The sequence below is a fragment of the Lotus japonicus genome, chromosome 6 (assembly GCF_012489685.1).
Source record: "Lotus japonicus ecotype B-129 chromosome 6, LjGifu_v1.2".
Classification (NCBI taxonomy): Eukaryota; Viridiplantae; Streptophyta; class Magnoliopsida; order Fabales; family Fabaceae; genus Lotus; species Lotus japonicus.
Window position 1 is genome coordinate 30,473,763 of NC_080046.1, and position 16,155 is coordinate 30,489,917.

The window sequence follows — 16,155 nt, forward strand, 5'->3', positions numbered from 1 at the left end:
AATGAGATTGTGGTCGGCATTCGGCACGTCAAGAGTGAAATCAATCAGCCACATCACATTCCAAACAGTTGGGACAACACAAAAATCAAGCTCCGAAAATGAGGATCGACGAATGCCCGACCGACGGGTTGAAGCACACGAATTTGAGCTCGAACACGCCGGAGTCAAGCAAAAGCTTCACCAAACCTTAAGAACGCAATGTTTGTGTGCCCCAACTGGGTGTGATAAGTCACAAATCGTGACTGGGTTGTCGTTTACCCTTTTTGAGAAATCTCGGTCGGGACGCAATTTTTGATCGGGACGTGGATTTTGAGTTATTTGATCCGTTTAATCACTCATTTGCCATGGAACGAGGTGAAAAGCTAGCCCGGGACGCTCAGGGGGGCATTCCATAGCATTTCTGAAAATTTCACGTTGGGCTGATTTTTCACCTGTATGCTCCCCCCTACTATAGGAAAACGCAACAATTTCACACTTGTACAAGATGATACCCTTTTTTTGAGGAGACATAAATTTAGTTTGGTGACCTAGAGGTCGAATTTGGACGTGATTTTTTGCAGGCATGCTTATAAAAATTAAACAAGATGGTTCCCAAAGTTTCATCAACTTCCAGCAAGGGATGGATTTAATATGAATTTTTTCTTGGGACAAAACCGAGAAAATCGGTAAAAATAGGAAAAGGTACCTAGAGGTTGAGTTTTGGTCTGGATTTTTTCTGTACATCAAGGATCATGTCTCTAACATTCCCACAAAGTTTCAATACATATGCACACGGGGATATTTTTATATGATTTTCCGACCGAAACGGGGGAAATCGGTAAAAATTAGAAAACGGTACCTAGAGGTCGAATTTTGTTCTGGAATTTTTGGTGTACCTCAAGGAGCATATTTCCAACATTCCCACCAAATTTCATTGAATATGCACACGGGGATTTTGTTTTGCCACGTTTTGACCGAATCCGGTAACATGTTGGGCACCATGGCATGGCATTCCCAAACCAACTTTTCATTGAGACTTGAGCTTTGCCCCTGGAAATTTGTTTTCCACGCATAGTAGCCTAGGCTTCGCAAGGGAGATTCATTCTTGGTGCATGAATTCTCAAAGTTTCACATGGTTTCACGTGGAATCCTGAGATTTCCAAGCTTTTCTCGTGAAACTTGGCCAATTTCACTTGGAATGTTGAGTTTTCCAAGCCTTCCACGTGTAACCTGGGCTATTTTACATGGAAACTTGAGTTTTCCACGTGAAAGCTTGGCTTTTCACGTGGAATCCTGAGATTTCCAAGCTTTCCACGTGAAACCTCGGCTATTTCACGTGGAAACTTGAGTTGTCCACGTGAAACCTTGTCACTTTCACGTGGAATGTTGAGATTTCCGAGCTTTCCACGTGTAACCTGGCCAAGCTTTCCACGTGAAACTTGGCCAATTTCACGTGGAATGTTGAGTTTTCCAAGCTTTCCACGTGAAACCTGGGCTATATCACGTGGAAACGTGAGTTTTCCACGTGAGACCTTGGCAATTTCACGTGGAAGGTTGAGATTTCCGAGCTTTCCACGTGAAACCTTGGCTATTCACGTGGAATCCTGAGATTTCCAAGCTTTTCAAGTGAAACTTGGCCAATTTCACTTGGAATGTAGAATTTTCCAAGATTTCCACGTGAAACCTGGGCTATTTCACGTGGAAACGTGAGTTTTCCACGTGAAACCTTGGCAATGTCACGTGGAATGTTGAGATTTCCTAGCTTTCCACGTGAAACCTTGGCTTTTCACGTGGAATCCTGATATTTCCAAGCTTTCCACGTGAAACTTGGCCAATTTCACGTGGAATGTTTAGTTTTCCAAGTTTTCCACGTGAAACCTGGGCTATTTCACGTGGAAACTTGAGTTTTCCACGTGAAACCTTGTCACTTTCACGTGGAATGTTGAGATTTCCGAGCTTTCCACGTGAAACCTTGGCTTTTCACGTGGAATCCTGAGATTTCCAAGATTTTCACGTGAAACCTTTGCAATTTCACGTGGAATGTTGAGATTTCCTAGCTTTCCACGTGAAACCTTGACTTTTACCTGGAATCCTGATATTTCCAAGCTTTCCACGTGAAACTTGGCCAATTTCACGTGGAATGTTTAGTTTTCCAAGCTTTCCACGTGAATCCTGGGTTATTTCACGTGGAAACTTCAGTTTTCCACGTGAAACATTTGCAATTTCACGTGGAATGTTGAACTTCCTAGCTTTCCACGTGAAACCTTGGCTTTTCACGTGGAATCCTGATATTCTTAAGCTTTCCACGTGAAACTTGGCCAATTTCACGTGGAATGTTTAGTTTTCCAAGCTTTCCACGTGAAACCTGGGCTATTTCACGTGGAAACGTGAGTTTTCCACGTCAAACCTTGGCAATTTCACGTGGAATGTTGAGATTTCCAAGCTTTCCACGTGAAAGCTTGGCTTTTCACGTGGAATCCTGAGATTTCCAAGCTTTCCACGTGAAACCTAGGCTATTTCACGTGGAAACTTGAGTTTTCCACGTGTAACCTTGTCACTTTCACGTGGAATGTTGAGATTTCCGAGCTTTCCACGTGTAACCTGAGCTATTTGACGTGGAAACTTGAGTTTGACAAGCTTTCCACGTGAAACTTGGCCAATTTCACGTGGAATGTTGAGTTTTCCAAGCTTTCCACGTGAAACCTGGGCTTTTTCACGTGGAAACGTGAGTTTTCCACGTGAGACCTTGGCAATTTCACGTGGAAGGTTGAGATTTCCGAGCTTTCCACGTGAAACCTTGGCTATTCACGTGGAATCCTGAGATTTCCAAGCTTTTCAAGTGAAACTTGGCCAATTTCACTTGGAATGTTGAATTTTCCAAGATTTCCACGTGAAACCTGTGCTATTTCACGTGGAAACGTGAGTTTTCCACGTGAAACCTTGGCAATGTCACGTGGAATGTTGAGATTTCCTAGCTTTCCACGTGAAACCTTGGCTTTTCACGTGGAATCCTGATATTTCCATGCTTTCCACGTGAAACTTGGCCAATTTCACTTGGAATGTTTAGTTTTCCAAGTTTTCCACGTGAAACCTGGGCTATTTCACGTGGAAACTTGAGTTTTCCACGTGAAACCTTGTCACTTTCACGTGGAATGTTGAGATTTCCGAGCTTTCCACGTGTAACCTGAGCTATTTGACGTGGAAACTTGAGTTTGACAAGCTTTCCACGTGAAACTTGGCCAATTTCACGTGGAATGTTGAGTTTTCCAAGCTTTCCACGTGAAACCTGGGCTATTTCACGTGGAAACGTGAGTTTTCCACGTGAGACCTTGGCAATTTCACGTGGAAGGTTGAGATTTCCGAGCTTTCCACGTGAAACCTTGGCTATTCGCGTAAGATCCTGAGATTTCCAAGCTTTTCAAGTGAAACTTGGCCAATTTCACTTAGAATGTTGAATTTTCCAAGATTTCCACGTGAAACCTGGGCTATTTCACATGGAAACGTGAGTTTTCCACGTGAAACCTTGGCAATGTCACGTGGAATGTTGAGATTTCATAGCTTTCCACGTGAAACCTTGGCTTTTCACGTGGAATCCTGATATTTCAAATCTTTCCACGTGAAACTTGGCCAATTTCACGTGGAATGTTTAGTTTTCCAAGTTTTCCACGTGAAACCTGGGCTATTTCACGTGGAAACTTGAGTTTTCCACGTGAAACCTTGTCACTTTCACGTGGAATGTTGAGATTTCTGAGCTTTCCACGTGAAACCTTGGCTTTTCACGTGGAATCCTGAGATTTCCAAGATTTTCACGTGAAACCTTTGCAATTTCACGTGGAATGTTGAGATTTCCAAGCTTTCCACGTGAAACCTTGGCTTTTGACGTGGAATCCTGATATTTCCAAGCTTTCCACGTGAAACTTGGCCAATTTCACGTGGAATGTTTAGTTTTCCAAGCTTTCCACGTGAATCCTGGGTTATTTCATGTGGAAACTTGAGTTTTCCACGTGAAACCTTTGCAATTTCACGTGGAATGTTGAGATTTCCTAGCTTTCCACTTGAAACCTTAGCTTTTCACGTGGAATCCTGATATTTCCAAGCTTTCCACGTGAAACTTGGCCAATTTCACGTGGAATGTTTAGTTTTCCAAGCTTTCCAAGTGAAACCTGGGCTATTCCACGTGGAAACTTGAGTTTTCCACGTGAAACCTTGTCACTTTCACGTGGAATGTTGAGATTTCCGAGCTTTCCACGTGAAACCTTGGCTATTCACGTGGAATCCTGAGATTTCCAAGCTTGTCCCGTGAAACTTGGCCAATTTCACTTGGAATGTTGAGTTTTCCAAGCCTTCCACGTGTAATCTGGGCTATTTTACGTGGAAACTTGAGTTTTCCACGTGAAAGCTTGGCTTTTCACGTGGAATCCTGAGATTTCCAAGCTTTCCACGTGAAACCTAGGCTATTTCACGTGGAAACTTGAGTTTTCCACGTGAAACCTTGTCACTTTCACGTGGAATGTTGAGATTTCCGAGCTTTCCTCGTGTAACCTGGGCTATTTGACGTGGAAACTTGAGTTTGACAAGCTTTCCACGTGTAAATTGGCCAATTTCACGTGGAATGTTGAGTTTTCCAAGCTTTCCACGTGAAACCTGGGCTATTTCACGTGGAAACGTGAGTTTTCCACGTGAGACCTTGGCAATTTCACGTGGAAGGTTGAGATTTCCGAGCTTTCCACGTGAAACCTTGGCTATTCACGTAAGATTCTGAGATTTCCAAGCTTTTCAAGTGAAACCTGGGCTATTTCACATGGAAACGTGAGTTTTCCACGTGAAACCTTGGCAATGTCACGTGGAATGTTGAGATTTCATAGCTTTCCACGTGAAACCTTGGCTTTTCACGTGGAATCCTGATATTTCAAATCTTTCCACGTGAAACTTGGCCAATTTCACGTGGAATGTTTAGTTTTCCAAGTTTTCCACGTGAAACCTGGGCTATTTCACGTGGAAACTTGAGTTTTCCACGTGAAACCTTGTCACTTTCACGTGGAATGTTGAGATTTCTGAGCTTTCCACGTGAAACCTTGGCTTTTCACGTGGAATCCTGAGATTTCCAAGATTTTCACGTGAAACCTTTGCAATTTCACGTGGAATGTTGAGATTTCCTAGCTTTCCACGTGAAACCTTGGCTTTTGACGTGGAATCCTGATATTTCCAAGCTTTCCACGTGAAACTTGGCCAATTTCACGTGGAATGTTTAGTTTTCCAAGCTTTCCACGTGAATCCTGGGTTATTTCACGTGGAAACTTGAGTTTTCCACGTGAAACCTTTGCAATTTCACGTGGAATGTTGAGATTTCCTAGCTTTCCACATGAAACCTTGGCTTTTCACGTGGAATCCTGATATTTCCAAGCTTTCCACGTGAAACTTGGCCAATTTCACGTGGAATGTTTAGTTTTCCAAGCTTTCCACGTGAAACCTGGGCTATTCCACGTGGAAACTTGAGTTTTCCACGTGAAACCTTGTCACTTTCACGTGGAATGTTGAGATTTCCACGTGAAACCTTGGCTATTCACGTGGAATCCTGAGATTTCCAAGCTTGTCTCGTGAAACTTGGCCAATTTCACTTGGAATGTTGAGTTTTCCAAGCCTTCCACGTGTAATCTGGGCTATTTTACGTGGTAACTTGAGTTTTCCACGTGAAAGCTTGGCTTTTCACGTGGAATCCTGAGATTTCCAAGCTTTCCACGTGAAACCTAGGCTATTTCACGTGGAAACTTGAGTTTTCCACGTGAAACCTTGTCACTTTCACGTGGAATGTTGAGATTTCCGAGCTTTCCTCGTGTAACCTAGGCTATTTGACGTGGAAACTTGAGTTTGACAAGCTTTCCACGTGAAAATTGGCCAATTTCACGTGGAATGTTGAGTTTTCCAAGCTTTCCACGTGAAACCTGGGCTATTTCACGTGGAAACGTGAATTTTCCACGTGAGACCTTGGCAATTTCACGTGGAAGGTTGAGATTTCCGAGCTTTCCACGTGAAACCTTGGCTATTCACGTAAGATCCTGAGATTTCCAAGCTTTTCAAGTGAAACTTGGCCAATTTCACTTGGAATGTTGAATTTTCCAAGATTTCCACGTGAAACCTGGGCTATTTCACATGGAAACGTGAGTTTTCCACGTGAAACCTTGGCAATGTCACGTGGAATGTTGAGATTTCATAGCTTTCCACGTGAAACCTTGGCTTTTCACGTGGAATCCTGATATTTCAAATCTTTCCACGTGAAACTTGGCCAATTTCACGTGGAATGTTTAGTTTTCCAAGTTTTCCACGTGAAACCTGGGCTATTTCACGTGGAAACTTGAGTTTTCCACGTGAAACCTTGGCTTTTCACGTGGAATCCTGAGATTTCCAAGATTTTCACGTGAAACCTTTGCAATTTCACGTGGAATGTTGAGATTTCCTAGCTTCCCACGTGAAACCTTGGCTTTTGACGTGGAATCCTGATATTTCCAAGCTTTCCACGTGAAACTTGGCCAATTTCACGTGGAATGTTTAGTTTTCCAAGCTTTCCACGTGAATCCTGGGTTATTTCACGTGGAAACTTGAGTTTTCCACGTGAAACCTTTGCAATTTCACGTGGAATGTTGAGATTTCCTAGCTTTCCACGTGAAACCTTGGCTTTTCACGTGGAATCCTGATATTTCCAAGCTTTCCACGTGAAACTTGGCCAATTTCACGTGGAATGTTGAGTTTTCCAAGCTTTCCACGTGAAACCTGGGCTATTTCACGTGGAAACGTGAATTTTCCACGTGAGACCTTGGCAATTTCACGTGGAAGGTTGAGATTGCCGAGCTTTCCACGTGAAACCTTGGCTATTCACGTAAGATCCTGAGATTTCCAAGCTTTTCAAGTGAAACTTGGCCAATTTCACTTGGAATGTTGAATTTTCCAAGATTTCCACGTGAAACCTGGGCTATTTCACATGGAAACGTGAGTTTTCCACGTGAAACCTTGGCAATGTCACGTGGAATGTTGAGATTTCATAGCTTTCCACGTGAAACCTTGGCTTTTCACGTGGAATCCTGATATTTCAAATCTTTCCACGTGAAACTTGGCCAATTTCACGTGGAATGTTTAGTTTTCCAAGTTTTCCACGTGAAACCTGGGCTATTTCACGTGGAAACTTGAGTTTTCCACGTGAAACCTTGTCACTTTCACGTGGAATGTTGAGATTTCTGAGCTTTCCACGTGAAACCTTGGCTTTTCACGTGGAATCCTGAGATTTCCAAGATTTTCACGTGAAACCTTTGCAATTTCACGTGGAATGTTGAGATTTCCTAGCTTTCCACGTGAAACCTTGGCTTTTGACGTGGAATCCTGATATTTCCAAGCTTTCCACGTGAAACTTGGCCAATTTCACGTGGAATGTTTAGTTTTCCAAGCTTTCCACGTGAATCCTGGGTTATTTCACGTGGAAACTTGAGTTTTCCACGTGAAACCTTTGCAATTTCACGTGGAATGTTGAGATTTCCTAGCTTTCCACGTGAAACCTTGGCTTTTCACGTTGAATCCTGATATTTCCAAGCTTTCCACGTGAAACTTGGCCAATTTCACGTGGAATCTTTAGTTTTCCAAGCTTTCCACGTGAAACCTGGGCTATTCCACGTGGAAACTTGAGTTTTCCACGTGAAACCTTGTCACTTTCACGTGGAATGTTGAGATTTCCACGTGAAACCTTGGCTATTCACGTGGAATCCTGAGATTTCCAAGCTTTTCAAGTGAAACTTGGCCAATTTCACTTTGAATGTTGAATTTTCCAAGATTTCCACGTGAAACCTGGGCTATTTCACGTGGAAACGTGAGTTTTCCACGTGAAACCTTGGCAATGTCACGTGGAATGTTGAGATTTCCTAGCTTTCCACGTGAAACCTTGGCTTTTCACGTGGAATCCTGATATTTCCAAGCTTTCCACGTGAAACTTGGCCAATTTCACGTGGAATGTTTAGTTTTCCAAGTTTTCCACGTGAAACCTGGGCTATTTCACGTGGAAACTTGAGTTTTCCACGTGAAACCTTGTCACTTTCACGTGGAATATTGAGATTTCCGAGCTTTCCACGTGAAACCTTGGCTTTTCACGTGGAATCCTGAGATTTCCAAGATTTTCACGTGAAACCTTTGCAATTTCACGTGGAATGTTGAGATTTCCTAGCTTCACACGTGAAACCTTGGCTTTTACGTGGAATCCTGATATTTCCAAGCTTTCCACGTGAAACTTGGCCAATTTCACGTGGAATGTTTAGTTTTCCAAGCATTCCACGTGAATCCTGGGTTATTTCACGTGGAAACTTGAGTTTTCCACGTGAAACCTTGTCACTTTCACGTGGAATGTTGAGATTTCCGAGCTTTCCACGTGTAACCTGGGCTATTTGACGTGGAAACTTGAGTTTGACAAGCTTTCCACGTGAAACCTGGGCAATTTCACGTGGAATGTTTAGTTTTCCAAGTTTTCCACGTGAAACCTGGGCTATTTCACGTGGAAACGTGAGTTTTCCACGTGAGACCTTGGCAATTTCACGTGGAAGGTTGAGATTTCCGAGCGTTCCACGTGAAACCTTGTCTATTCACGTGGAATCCTGAGATTTTCAAGATTTTCACGTGAAACCTTTGCAATTTCACGTGGAATGTTGAGATTTCCTAGCTTTCCACGTGAAACCTTGGCTTTTCACGTGGAATCCTGATATTTCCAAGCTTTCCACGTGAAACTTGGCCAATTTCACGTGGAATGTTTAGTTTTCCAAGCTTTCCACGTGAATCCTGGGTTATTTCACGTGGAAACTTTAGTTTTCCACGTTAAACCTTTGCAATTTCACGTGGAATGTTGAGATTTCCTAGCTTTCCACGTGAAACCTTGGCTTTTCACGTGGAATCCTGATATTTCCAAGCTTTCCACGTGAAACTTGGCCAATTTCACGTGGAATGTTTAGTTTTCCTAGCTTTCCACGTGAAACCTGGGCAATTTCACGTGGAAACTTGAGTTTTCCACGTGACACCTTGTCAATTTCACGTGAAATCCTGAGATTTCCAAGCTTTCCACGTGAAAACTGGGCTATTTCACGTGGAAACTTGAGTTTTTCACGTGAAACCTTGTCACTTTCAAGTGGAATGATGAGATTTCCGAGCTTTCCACGTGAAACCTTGGCTTTTCACGTGGAATCCTGAGATTTCCAAGCTTTTCACGTGAAATTTGGCCAATTTCATGTGGAATGTTGAGATTTCCGAGCTTTCCACGTGTAACCAGGGCTATTTCACGTGGAAACATGAGTTTGCCAAGCTTTCCACGTGAAACTTGGCCAATTTCAAGTGGAATGTTGAGTTTTCCAAGCTTTCCACGTGAAACCTGGGCTATTTCACGTGGAAACGTGAGTTTTCCACGTAAAACCTTTGCAATTTCACGTGGAATGTTGAGATTTCCAAGCTTTCCACGTGAAACCTTGGCTTTTCAAGTGGAATCCTGAGATTTCCATGCTTTCCACGTGAAACTTGGCCAATTTCACGTGGAATGTTGAGTTTTCCAAGCTATCCACGTGAAACCTGGGCTATTTCACGTGGAAACTTGAGTTTTCCACGTGAAACCTTGTCAATTTCACGTGGAATGTTGAGATTTCCTAGCTTTCCACGTGAAACCTTGGCTTTTCACGTGAAATCCTGAGATTTCCAAGCTTTTCACGTGAAACTGGGCCAATTTCACTTGAAATGTTGAGTTTTCCAATCTTTCAACGTGAAACCTGGGCTATTTCACGTGGAAACTAGAGTTTTCCACGTGAAACCTTGGCAATTTCACGTGGAATGTTGAGTTTGCCAAGTTTTCCACGTGAAACCTTGGCCAATTTCAAGTGGAATGTTGAGTTTTCCAAGCTTTCCACGTGAAACCTGGGCTATTTCACGTGGAAACGTGAGTTTTCCACGTAAAACCTTGGCAATTTCACGTGGAATGTTGAGATTTCCAAGCTTTCCACGTGAAAGCTTGGCTTTTCACGTGGAATCCTGCGATTTCCAAGCTTTCCACGTGAAACCTATGCTATTTCACGTGGAAACTTGAGTTTTCCACGTGAAACCTTTGCAATTTCACGTGGAATGTTGAGATTTCCTAGCTTTCCACGTGAAACCTTGGCTTTTCACGTGGAATCCTGATATTTCCAAGCTTTCCACGTGAAACTTGGCCAATTTCACGTGGAATGTTTAGTTTTCCAAGCTTTCCACGTGGAAACTTTAGTTTTCCACGTGAAACCTTTGCAATTTCACGTGGAATGTTGAGATTTCCTAGCTTTCCACGTGAAACCTTGGCTTTTCACGTGGAATCCTGATATTCCCAAGCTTTCCACGTGAAACTTGGCCAATTTCACGTGGAATGTTTAGTTTTTCAAGCTTTCCACGTGAATCCTGGGTTATTTCACGTGGAAACTTTAGTTTTCCACGTGAAACCTTTGCAATTTCACGTGGAATGTTGAGATTTCCTAGCTTTCCACGTGAAACCTTGGCTTTTCACGTGGAATCCTGATATTTCCAAGCTTTCCACGTGAAACTTGGCAAATTTCACGTGGAATGTTTAGTTTTCCAAGCTTTCCACGTGAAACCTGGGCTATTTCACGTGGAAACTTGAGTTTTCCACGTGACACCTTGTCAATTTCACGTGAAATCCTGCGATTTCCAAGCTTTCCACGTGAAACCAGGGCTATTTCACGTGGAAACTTGAGTTTTCCACGTGAAACCTTGTCACTTTCAAGTGGAATGATGAGATTTCCGAGCTTTCCACGTGAAACCTTGGCTTTTCACGTGGAATCCTGAGATTTCCAAGCTTTTCAGGTGAAATTTGGCCAATTTCATGTGGAATGTTGAGATTTCCGAGCTTTCCACGTGTAACCTGGGCTATTTCACGTGGAAACTTGAGTTTGCCAAGCTTTCCACGTGAAACTTGGCCAATTTCAAGTGGAATGTTGAGTTTTCCTAGCTTTCCACGTGAAACCTGGGCTATTTCACGTGGAAACGTGAGTTTTCCACGTAAAACCTTGGCAATTTCACGTGGAATGTTGAGATTTCCAAGCTTTCCACGTGAAACCTTGTCTTTTCACGTGGAATCCTGAGATTTCCAAGCTTTCCACGTGAAACTTGGCCAATTTCACGTGGAATGTTGAGTTTTCCAAGCTATCCACGTGAAACCTGGGCTATTTCACGTGGAAACTTGAGTTTTCCACGTGAAACCTTGTCAATTTCACGTAGAATGTTGAGATTTGATAGCTTTCCACGTGAAACCTTGGCTTTTCACGTGGAATCCAGAGATTTCCAAGCTTTTCACGTGAAACTTGGCCAATTTCACTTGAAATGTTGAGTTTTCCAATCTTTAAACGTGAAACCTGGGCTATTTCACGTGGAAACTAGAGTTTTACACGTGAAACCTTGGCAATTTCACGTGGAATGTTGAGTTTGCCAAGTTTTCCACGTGAAACCTTGGCCAATTTCAAGTGGAATGTTGAGTTTTCCAAGCTTTCCACGTGAAACCTTGGCTATTCACGTAAGATCCTGAGATTTCCAAGCTATTCAAGTGAAACTTGGCCAATTTCACTTGGAATGTTGAATTTTCCAAGATTTCCACGTGAAACCTGGGCTATTTCACGTGGAAACGTGAGTTTTCCACGTGAAACCTTGGCAATGTCACGTGGAATGTTGAGATTTCCTAGCTTTCCACGTGAAACCTTGGCTTTTCACGTGGAATCCTGATATTTCAAAGCTTTCCACGTGAAACTTGGCCAATTTCACGTGGAATGTTTAGTTTTCCAAGTTTTCCACGTGAAACCTGGGCTATTTCACGTGGAAACTTGTGTTTTCCACGTGAAACCTTGTCACTTTCACGTGGAATGTTGAGATTTCTAAGCTTTCCACGTGAAACCTTGGCTTTTCACGTGGAATCCTGAGATTTCCAAGATTTTCACGTGAAACCTTTGCAATTTCACGTGGAATGTTGAGATTTCCTAGCTTTCCACGTGAAACCTTGGCTTTTTACGTGGAATCCTGATATTTCCAAGCTTTCCACGTGAAACTTGGCCAATTTCACGTGGAATGTTTAGTTTTCCAAGCTTTTCACGTGAAACCTGGGCTATTCCACGTGGAAACTTGAGTTTTCCACGTGAAACCTTGTCACTTTCATGTGGAATGTTGAGATTTCCGAGCTTTCCACGTGAAACATTGGCTATTCACGTGGAATCCTGAGATTTCCAAGCTTTTCAAGTGAAACTTGGCCAATTTCACTTGGAATGTTGAATTTTCCAAGATTTCCACGTGAAACCTGGGCTATTTCACGTGGAAACGTGAGTTTTCCACGTGAAACCTTGGCAATGTCACGTGGAATGTTGAGATTTCCTAGCTTTCCACGTGAAACCTTGGCAATGTCACGTGGAATGTTTAGTTTTCCAAGCTTTCCACGTGAATCCTGGGTTATTTCACGTGGAAACTTGAGTTTTCCACGTGAAACCTTTGCAATTTCACGTGGAATGTTGAGATTTCCTAGCTTTCCACATGAAACCTTGGCTTTTCACGTGGAATCCTGATATTTCCAAGCTTTCCACGTGAAACTTGGCCAATTTCACGTGGAATGTTTAGTTTTTCAAGCTTTCCACGTGAATCCTGGGTTATTTCACGTGGAAACTTTAGTTTTCCACGTGAAACCTTTGCAATTTCACGTGGAATGTTGAGATTTCCTAGCTTTCCATGTGAAACCTTGGCTTTTCACGTGGAATCCTGATATTTCCAAGCTTTCCACGTGAAACTTGGCCAATTTCACGTGGAATGTTTAGTTTTCCAAGCTTTCCACGTGAAACCTGGGCTATTTCACGTGGAAACTTGAGTTTTCCACGTGACACCTTGTCAATTTCACGTCAAATCCTGCGATTTCCAAGCTTTCCACGTGAAACCAGGGCTATTTCACGTGGAAACTTGAGTTTTCCACGTGAAACCTTGTCACTTTCAAGTGGAATGATGAGATTTCCGAGCTTTCCACGTGAAACCTTGGCTTTTCACGTGGAATCCTGAGATTTCCAAGCTTTTCAGGTGAAATTTGGCCAATTTCATGTGGAATGTTGAGATTTCCGAGCTTTCCACGTGTAACCTGGGCTATTTCACGTGGAAACTTGAGTTTGCCAAGCTTTCCACGTGAAACTTGGCCAATTTCAAGTGGAATGTTGAGTTTTCCAAGCTTTCCACGTGAAACCTGGGCTATTTCACGTGGAAACGTGAGTTTTCCACGTAAAACCTTGGCAATTTCACGTGGAATGTTGAGATTTCCAAGCTTTCCACGTGAAACCTTGTCTTTTCACGTGGAATCCTGAGATTTCCAAGCTTTCCACGTGAAACTTGGCCAATTTCACGTGGAATGTTGAGTTTTCCAAGCTATCCACGTGAAACCTGGGCTATTTCACGTGGAAACTTGAGTTTTCCACGTGAAACCTTGTCAATTTCACGTAGAATGTTGAGATTTGATAGCTTTCCACGTGAAACCTTGGCTTTTCACGTGGAATCCAGAGATTTCCAAGCTTTTCACGTGAAACTTGGCCAATTTCACTTGAAATGTTGAGTTTTCCAATCTTTAAACGTGAAACCTGGGCTATATCACGTGGAAACTAGAGTTTTACACGTGAAACCTTGGCAATTTCACGTGGAATGTTGAGTTTGCCAAGTTTTCCACGTGAAACCTTGGCCAATTTCAAGTGGAATGTTGAGTTTTCCAAGCTTTCCACGTGAAACCTTGGCTATTCACGTAAGATCCTGAGATTTCCAAGCTATTCAAGTGAAACTTGGCCAATTTCACTTGGAATGTTGAATTTTCCAAGATTTCCACGTGAAACCTGGGCTATTTCACGTGGAAACGTGAGTTTTCCACGTGAAACCTTGGCAATGTCACGTGGAATGTTGAGATTTCCTAGCTTTCCACGTGAAACCTTGGCTTTTCACGTGGAATCCTGATATTTCAAAGCTTGCCACGTGAAACTTGGCCAATTTCACGTGGAATGTTTAGTTTTCCAAGTTTTCCACGTGAAACCTGGGCTATTTCACGTGGAAACTTGTGTTTTCCACGTGAAACCTTGTCACTTTCACGTGGAATGTTGAGATTTCTGAGTTTTCCACGTGAAACCTTGGCTTTTCACGTGGAATCCTGAGATTTCCAAGATTTTCACGTGAAACCTTTGCAATTTCACGTGGAATGTTGAGATTTCCTAGCTTTCCACGTGAAACCTTGGCTTTTTACGTGGAATCCTGATATTTCCAAGCTTTCCACGTGAAACTTGGCCAATTTCACGTGGAATGTTTAGTTTTCCAAGCTTTCCACGTGAAACCTGGGCTATTCCACGTGGAAACTTGAGTTTTCCACGTGAAACCTTGTCACTTTCACGTGGAATGTTGAGATTTCCACGTGAAACCTTGGCTATTCACGTGGAATCCTGAGATTTCCAAGCTTGTCTCGTGAAACTTGGCCAATTTCACTTGGAATGTTGAGTTTTCCAAGCCTTCCACGTGTAATCTGGGCTATTTTACGTGGAAACTTGAGTTTTCCACGTGAAAGCTTGGCTTTTCACGCGGAATCCTGAGATTTCCAAGCTTTCCACGTGAAACCTAGGCTATTTCACGTGGAAACTTGAGTTTTCCACGTGAAACCTTGTCACTTTCACGTGGAATGTTGAGATTTCCGAGCTTTCCTCGTGTAACCTGGGCTATTTGACGTGGAAACTTGAGTTTGACAAGCTTTTCACGTGAAACCTGGGCTATTTCACGTGGAAATGTGAATTTTCCACGTGAGACCTTGGCAATTTCACGTGGAAGGTTGAGATTTCCGAGCTTTCCACGTGAAACCTTGGCTATTCACGTAAGATCCTGAGATGTCCAAACTTTTCAAGTGAAACTTGGCCAATTTCACTTGGAATGTTGAATTTTCCAAGATTTCCACGTGAAACCTGGGCTATTTCACATGGAAACGTGAGTTTTCCACGTGAAACCTTGGCAATGTCACGTGGAATGTTGAGATTTCATAGCTTTCCACGTGAAACCTTGGCTTTTCACGTGGAATCCTGAGATTTCCAAGATTTTCACGTGAAACCTTTGCAATTTCACGTGGAATGTTGAGATTTCCTAGCTTTCCACGTGAAACCTTTGCTTTTGACGTGGAATCCTGATATTTCCAAGCTTTCCACGTGAAACTTGGCCAATTTCACGTGGAATGTTTAGTTTTCCAAGCTTTCCACGTGAATCCTGGGTTATTTCACGTGGAAACTAGAGATTTCCACGTGAAACCTTTGCAATTTCACGTGGAATGTTGAGATTTCCTAGCTTTCCACGTGAAACCTTGGCTTTTCACGTGGAATCCTGATATTTCCAAGCTTTCCACGTGAAACTTGGCCAATTTCACGTGGAATGTTTAGTTTTCCAAGCTTTCCACGTGAAACCTGGGCTATTCCACGTGGAAACTTGAGTTTTCCACGTGAAACCTTGTCACTTTCACGTGGAATGTTGAGATTTCCACGTGAAACCTTGGCTATTCACGTGGAATCCTGAGATTTCCAAGCTTTTCAAGTGAAACTTGGCCAATTTCACTTGGAATGTTTAATTTTCCAAGATTTCCACGTGAAACCTGGGCTATTTCACGTGGAAACGTGAGTTTTCCACGTGAAACCTTGGCAATGTCACGTGGAATGTTGAGATTTCCTAGCTTTCCACGTGAAACCTTGGCTTTTCACGTGGAATCCTGATATTTCCAAGCTTTCCACGTGAAACTTGGCCAATTTCACGTGGAATGTTTAGTTTTCCAAGCTTTCCACGTGAAACCTGGGCTATTTCACGTGGAAACTTGAGTTTTCCACGTGAAACCTTGTCACTTTCACGTGGAATATTGAGATTTCCGAGCTTTCCACGTGAAACCTTGGCTTTTCACGTGGAATCCTGAGATTTCCAAGATTTTCACATGAAACCTTTGCAATTTCACGTGGAATGTTGAGATTTCCTAGCTTCACACGTGAAACCTTGGCTTTTACGTGGAATCCTGATATTTCCAAGCTTTCCACGTGAAACTTGGCCAATTTCAAGTGGAATGTTTAGTTTTCCAAGCATTCCACGTGAATCCTGGGTTATTTCACGTGGAAA